We start from the raw sequence: 8,490 nt of genomic DNA, 5'->3' as shown, positions 1-8,490 counted from the left end.
CATTTCTATAGTTTTGGACTGGAGAAATGAGTTTCTAAAGTGTTTGGTCTCGCTAACCACGATGATGAGTTGTGATATTTCCTCCTGGGCGTTAAGCAGACATTGAATAATGATTTAGATCATATGTTCTCTGTCATTGATGACTGTTCTATGCTCCCTAGTGGAGTAAAGAGGGAGGAAATATGTCCTGAGTGGCTCCTAAACAAAGTAGAGATAACATTTAAAGCAGATTAAAATGTTTTACTATATTTTCTGTTATTTTCTACAACTGTTACCATATATATATGCTGGACATGTTTTCCTTCTGCAAGAGAAGATTTTCTGCCTATATTAGATTATTTCATTTAGCTTTGCCTTCCTTCCTTCCTATGTATGACAACATCAAAGAGAAATGTCCTTACAATTACAAATTCCTTTATAGTTCCATTTTTATGTTTATATTTATGGAAATCAGTTCTACTCTGTTTTGTCTGTAATCAAGCTTCATTAAAATGTATCTCCCCTGACCTTGTTGAAAGGCACAATGAAAATAAGAAATGTTGGGTGATTTTCTTTTTTTACTCAATATTTATTTGTAATTGAAAGTCTTTTGTACACCGGAAAGAATGCATGCAACAGGTGCGTTGGTGGAGTAGCGTACGCTTATGGATGAAACAATAGAAGACTCTACCGTCTTCACCTGTTCAATAAAGAATCATTTTTGTGCATTCTGTATTTGTTGATATGTCCTCTATGCCTATAGCTAGGACCGATACATGTATATTATTATCAGACAATGAGAGCAACCACAAGTTCAAACAACGGTTCAACAAGTGTCTTGCAGCTTTTGGTCTGTGTTTCATTAAGACTATACTTTCAGGGATCATTTCTATAGTTTTGGACTGGAGAAATGAGTTTCTAAAGTGTTTGGTCTTGCTAACCATGATTATGAGTTGTGATACTTCCTCCTGAGTGTTATGCAGACATTGAATAATGATTTTAGATCATATGTTCTCTGTCATTGATGACTGTTCTATGCTCCATAGTGGAGTAAAGAGGGAGGAAATATATTCTGAGTGGCTCCTAAAAAAGTGGAAAGAACATTTAAAGCAGATTAAAATGTTTACTATAGTTTCTGTGATTTTCTACAACTGTTACCATCTATATATGCTGGACATGTTTTCCATCTGCAAGAGAAGATTTTCTGCCTATATTAGACTATTTCATTTAGCTTTGCCTTCCTTCCTTCCTATGTATGACAACATCAAAGATAAATGTCCTTACAATTACAAATTCCATTATAGTTCAATTTCTATGTTTATATTTATGGAAATCAGTTCTACTCTTTTTATTCTGTAATCAAGCTTCATTAAAATGTATCTCCCATGACCTTGTTGAAAGGCACAATGAAAATAAGAAATGTTGGATGATTTTCTTTCTTTATTCAATATTTATTTGTAATTGAAAGTCTTTTGTACACCGGAAAGAATACATGCAACAGGTGCGTTGGTGGAGTAGCGTACGCTTATGGATGAAACAATAGACACCCACACTCTACCGTCTTCACCTTCAATAAAGATACATTTTTGTGCATTCTGTATTTGTTGATATGTCCTCTACGCCTATAGCTAGGACCGATACATGTATATTATTATCAGACAATGAGAGCAACCACAAGTTCAAACAACGGTTCAACAAGTGTCTTGCAGCTTTTGGTCTGTGTTTCATTAAGACTATACTTTCAGGGATCATTTCTATAGTTTTGTACTGGAGAAATGAGTTTCTAAAGTGTTTGGTCTTGCTAACCACGATGATGAGTTGTGATATTTCCTCCTGAGCGTTAAGCAGACATTGAATAATGATTTAGATCATATGTTCTCTGTCATTGATGACTGTTCTATGCTCCCTAGTGGAGCAAAGAGGGAGGAAATATGTTCTGAGTGGCTCCAAAACAAAGTGGAAAAAGCATTTAAAACAATTATGAGATTTTGTTTTTGGTCTAATTTCTGTGATTTTCTACAACTGCTACTGTGTACATATGCAGGACATGTTTTGCATCTGCAAGCAGGTATGGAATTTCATCATTTTAGGAGCAAGTCCACTTGGCCATTGGTGTTATTTAGGGCACAAAGGCCACATGCCAGGGTAGAAAGACCATCAAATAAAACAGGATTTTAGTCCATTGAAAGGATCTGTAGTGAAATAAATAAATGATGGTATTTACAAACATATCCATGCTCAGCCCTGCACCAATCAAAGTCACTGGATTGGTTTAAAGGTGGGGGCACAGGAGTTAAGATTTCAGATTCTCAACAAAAGACACTGGTGTCTACATGACAAGAAAGAGACACCTGTGTCTACTGTTTATATTGACAAGAAAGACAGAGGGGAAAGGGGTATAGTCAGCTGGGGCATTAAGGCCACTGTGGCCTCAGGTATGCCATTGGTTTGAGGGGCACAAGGCCAAACTGAGGGGCAACGGCGGCCATGGCCTTCATGGCCTCCATGAAATTCCTGCCCTGTCTGCAAGAGAAGATTTTTTGTCTATATTGGACTATTTAATTTAACTTTGCCTTCCTTCCTTTGACAACATCAAAGGTGTTTATAAATGTCCTTACATTTATAAATTCCACTACAGCATGCAGTTACATTATTATGTTTATATTTATGGAAATTAGTTTTACTTTGTTTTGTCTGTAATCAAACTGCATTAAAATGTATCTCCTCTGACCTTGTTGAAAGGCACAATGACAATAAGAATTGTTTGGATGATTTTCTTTTTTAACTCAATATTTACTTGTAATTGAAAGTCTTTTGTACACCGGAAAGAATACATGCAACAGGTGCGTTGGTGGAGTAGCGTACGCTTATGGATGAAACAATAGACACCCACACTCTACCATCTTCACCTTCAATCAAGACTCATTTTTGTGCATTCTGTATTTGTTGATATGTCCTCTACGCCTATAGCTAGGACCGATACATGTATATTATTATCAGACAATGAGAGCAACCACAAGTTCAAACAACGGTTCAACAAGTGTCTTGCAGCTTTTGGTCTGTGTTTCATTAAGTCTATACTTTCAGGGATCATTTCTATAGTTTTGGACTGGAGAAATGAGTTTCTAAAGTGTTTCGTCTCGCTAACCACGATGACGAGTTGTGATATTTCTTCCTGAGCGTTAAGCAGACATTGAATAATGATTTAGATCATATGTTCTCTGTCATTGATGACTGTTCTATGCTCCCTAGTGGAGTAAAGAGGGAGGAAATATGTTCTGAGTGGCTCCTAAATAAAGTAGAAAGAACATTTAAAGTAGATTAAAATGTTTTACTATAGGTAGGTAAAGTTAGCCGAAAGTTAAACCAATCTGTGAACTAAATCAAAATCAATATCTTTCTTCACGAATGTGTTCATAAAGGTGTCAACTATCACCTCTGAACTTTCTCAATCACAACTCCCTTGGGGAACTTTGTGGGAGCCAATCAAAGTTGGGGGTATCCCGTGGGCCTGGGATTAAAGGGGAGAAAATAAAAAATGGCCAATATGAGCGTATGAGGTGTGTAATTAGGGTATTTTGGGGCTGCTGAATCCATTCCAACCATTTGTTATCAGTAAAGACGACTCCTTGGCCATAAAATAGGCCACAACAAACTACCTTTTTGTGTCCACAAGACATAATATTGTCAATAAAAAAAATGGTTGGAGTAGGGTTTGAATTCATGAAAACTATTCAAGATCAGGTGGGTAAGCGCACATCATGACACACATGATAACATGATACAATCTGATAAGGAACACTCAAAAGGGTTTAAAGCATAGGGACTAACAGGACACAGGTGAACTCGAATGACATGATTGGCTAAGCCTTAGCCAATTAGGCCTATTTCATGGCCAAGGAGTCATTTAAACTGAAAACTAATGGTTGGAATGGATTCAGCAGCCCCAAAATACCCTAATTACCCACCCCATATGCTCATATTGGCATTTATTTTATTTTATCCCCTTTAATCCCAGGCCCAGGTATCCCGACACCCCCAACTTTTATTGGTTTCCACAAAGTTCCCCAAGGGAGTTGTGATTGAGAAAGTTCAGAGGTGATAGTTGACACCTTTATGAACACATTTGTGAAGAAAGATATTGATTTTGATTTAGTTCCCAGATTGGTTTAACTTTTGGCTAACTTTACCTAACTACTATAGTTTCTGTGATTTTCTACAACTGTTACCACACACACACACACATATATATATGCTGGACATGTTTTCCATCTGCAAGAGAAGATTTTCAGCCTATATTAGACTATTTCATTTGGCTTTGCCTTCCTTCCAATGTATGACAACATCAAAGAGAAATGTCCTTACAATTACAAATTCCTTTATAGTTCCATTTTTATGTTTATATTTATGGAAATCAGTTCTACTCTGTTTTGTCTGTAATCAAGCTTCATTAAAATGTATCTCCCATGACCTTGTTGAAAGGCACAATGAAAATAAGAAATGTTGGATGATTTTCTTTCTTTATTCAATATTTATTTGTAATTGAAAATCTTTTGTACATCGGAAAGAACACATGCAACAGGTACGTTGGTGGAGTAGCGTACGCATATGGATGAAACAATAGAAGACTCTACCGTCTTCACATGTTCAATAAAGAATAATTTGTGTGCATTCTGTAATGTTGATATGTCCTCTATGCCTAGCTAGGACCGATACATGTATATTATTATCAGACAATGAGAGCAACCACAAGTTCAAACAACGGTTCAACAAGTGTCTTGCAGCTTTTGGTCTGTGTTTCTTTAAGACTATACTTTAAGGGATCATTTCTATAGGTTTGGACTGGAGAAATGAGTTTCTAAAGTGTTTGGTCTTGCTAACCACGATGATGAGTAGTGATATTGCCTCCTGAGTAGTGATATTGCCTCCTGAGCGTTAAGCAGACATTGAATAATGATTTAGATCATATGTTCTCTGTCATTGATGACTGTTCTATGCTCCCTAGTGGAGTAAAGAGGGAGGAAATATGTTCTGAGTGGCTCCTCAACAAAGTGGAAAGAGCATTTAAAGCAGAAGCAGTATTGAGATTTTCTACAACTGCTAACATCTAAATATATGCTGGACATATTTTGCATCTGCAAGAGAAGATTTTCTTCCTATATTGCACTATTTAATTTCGCTTTGCCTTTCTTCCTATGTATGACAACATGAAAGGTGTTTAGAAATGTCCTTACACTTATGAATTACATTGTCCTCTACAGCATGCAGTTAAATTCTTATGTTATGTTTATGGAAATCAGTTCAACTCTGTTTTGTCTGTAATTAAACTGCATTAAAATTTATCTCCCCTGACCTTGTTGAAAGGCACAATGAAAATAAGAAATGTTGGAGGAGTTTATTTTTTTACTCAACATTTATTTGTAATTGAAAGTCTTATGTACACTGGAAAGAATACATGCAACAGGTGCGTTGGTGGAGTAGCGTACGCATATGGATGAAACAATAGAAGACTCTACCGTCTTCACATGTTCAATAAAGAATCATTTTTGTGCATTCTGTATTTGTTGATATGTCCTCTATGCCTATAGCTAGGACCGATATACATGTATATTATTATCAGACAATGAGAGCAACCACAAGTTCAAACAACGGTTCAACAAGTGTCTTGCAGCTTTTGGGCTGTGTTTCATTAAGACTATACTTTCAGGGATCATTTCTATAGTTTTGGACTGGAGAAATGAGTTTCTAAAGTGTTTGGTCTCGCTAACCACGATGATGAGTTGTGATATTTCCTCTTGAGCATTAAGCAGACATTGAATAATGATTTAGATCATATGTTCTCTGTCATTGATGACTGTTCTATGCTCCCTAGTGGAGTAAAGAGGGAGGAAATATGTTCCGAGTGGCTCCTAAACAAAGTGGAAAGAGCATTAAAAGCAAAAGCAGTTTTGAGATTTTCTACAACTGCTAACATCTATATATATATATATATATATATATATTTTAACTTTTTAACTTTTGGCTAACTTTACCTAACTACTATAGTTTCTGTGATTTTCTACAACTGTTACCACACACACACACACACATATATATATGCTGGACATGTTTTCCATCTGCAACAGAAGATTTTCAGCCTATATTAGACTATTTCATTTGGCTTTGCCTTCCTTCCAATGTATGACAACATCAAAGAGAAATGTCCTTACAATTACAAATTCCTTTATAGTTCCATTTTTATGTTTATATTTATGGAAATCAGTTCTACTCTGTTTTGTCTGTAATCAAGCTTCATTAAAATGTATCTCCCATGACCTTGTTGAAAGGCACAATGAAAATAAGAAATGTTGGATGATTTTCTTTCTTTATTCAATATTTATTTGTAATTGAAAATCTTTTGTACATCGGAAAGAACACATGAAACAGGTGCGTTGGTGGAGTAGCGTACGCATATGGATGAAACAATAGAAGACTCTACCGTCTTCACATGTTCAATAAAGAATAATTTGTGTGCATTCTGTAATGTTGATATGTCCTCTATGCCTAGCTAGGACCGATACATGTATATTATTATCAGACAATGAGAGCAACCACAAGTTCAAACAACGGTTCAACAAGTGTCTTGCAGCTTTTGGTCTGTGTTTCTTTAAGACTATACTTTAAGGGATCATTTCTATAGGTTTGGACTGGAGAAATGAGTTTCTAAAGTGTTTGGTCTTGCTAACCACGATGATGAGTAGTGATATTGCCTCCTGAGTAGTGATATTGCCTCCTGAGCGTTAAGTAGACATTGAATAATGATTTAGATCATATGTTCTCTGTCATTGATGACTGTTCTATGCTCCCTAGTGGAGTAAAGAGGGAGGAAATATGTTCTGAGTGGCTCCTCAACAAAGTGGAAAGAGCATTTAAAGCAGAAGCAGTATTGAGATTTTCTACAACTGCTAACATCTAAATATATGCTGGACATATTTTGCATCTGCAAGAGAAGATTTTCTTCCTATATTGCACTATTTAATTTCGCTTTGCCTTTCTTCCTATGTATGACAACATGAAAGGTGTTTAGAAATGTCCTTACACTTATGAATTACATTGTCCTCTACAGCATGCAGTTAAATTCTTATGTTTATGTTTATGGAAATCAGTTCAACTCTGTTTTGTCTGTAATTAAACTGCATTAAAATTTATCTCCCCTGACCTTGTTGAAAGGCACAATGAAAATAAGAAATGTTGGAGGAGTTTATTTTTTTACTCAACATTTATTTGTAATTGAAAGTCTTATGTACACTGGAAAGAATACATGCAACAGGTGCGTTGGTGGAGTAGCGTACGCATATGGATGAAACAATAGAAGACTCTACCGTCTTCACATGTTCAATAAAGAATCATTTTTGTGCATTCTGTATTTGTTGATATGTCCTCTATGCCTATAGCTAGGACCGATATACATGTATATTATTATCAGACAATGAGAGCAACCACAAGTTCAAACAACGGTTCAACAAGTGTCTTGCAGCTTTTGGGCTGTGTTTCATTAAGACTATACTTTCAGGGATCATTTCTATAGTTTTGGACTGGAGAAATGAGTTTCTAAAGTGTTTGGTCTCGCTAACCACGATGATGAGTTGTGATATTTCCTCTTGAGCATTAAGCAGACATTGAATAATGATTTAGACATATGTTCTCTGTCATTGATGACTGTTCTATGCTCCCTAGTGGAGTAAAGAGGGAGGAAATATGTTCTGAGTGGCTCCTGAACAAAGTGGAAAGAGCATTAAAAGCAAAAGCAGTTTTGAGATTTTCTACAACTGCTAACATCTATATATATATATATATATATATATACTGTATATATATATGCTGGACATGTTTTGCATCTGCTAGAGAACATTTTCTGCCTATATTGGACTATTTAATTTGGCTTTGCCTTCCTTACTATGTATGACAACATCAAAGGTGTTTAGAAATGTCCTTAGACTTATAAATTCAGTTGTCCACTACAGCATGCAGTAAATTCTTATGTTATGTTTATGGAAATCAGTTCAACTCTGATTCGTCTGTAATCATACTGCATTAAAATGCATCTCCCCTGACCGTGTTGAAAGGCACAATGAAAATAAGAAATGTTTGGATGATTTTCTTTTTTTACACAACATTTATTTAAATTGAAAGTCTTTTGTACATCGGAAAGAATACATGCAACAGGTGCGTTGGTGGAGTAGCGTACGCATATGGATGAAACAATAGACACCCACACTCTACCGTCTTCACCTGTTCAATATAGAATGATTTTTGTGCATTCTGTATTTGTTGATATGTCCTCTATGCCTAGCTAGGACTGATACATGTATATTATTATCAGACAATGAGAGCAACCACAAGTTCAAACAACGGTTAAACAAGTGTCTTGCAGCTTTTGGTCTGTGTTTCAATAAGACTATACTTTCAGGGATCATTTCTATAGTTTTGGACTGGAGAAATGAGTTTCTAAAGAGTTTGGTCTCGCTAGCC

The sequence above is a fragment of the Nannobrachium achirus genome (assembly GCF_963921795.1).
Source record: "Nannobrachium achirus genome assembly, chromosome: 19".
In the NCBI taxonomy this organism is placed as follows: domain Eukaryota; kingdom Metazoa; phylum Chordata; class Actinopteri; order Myctophiformes; family Myctophidae; genus Nannobrachium; species Nannobrachium achirus.
This window is presented reverse-complemented; position numbering follows the sequence as displayed.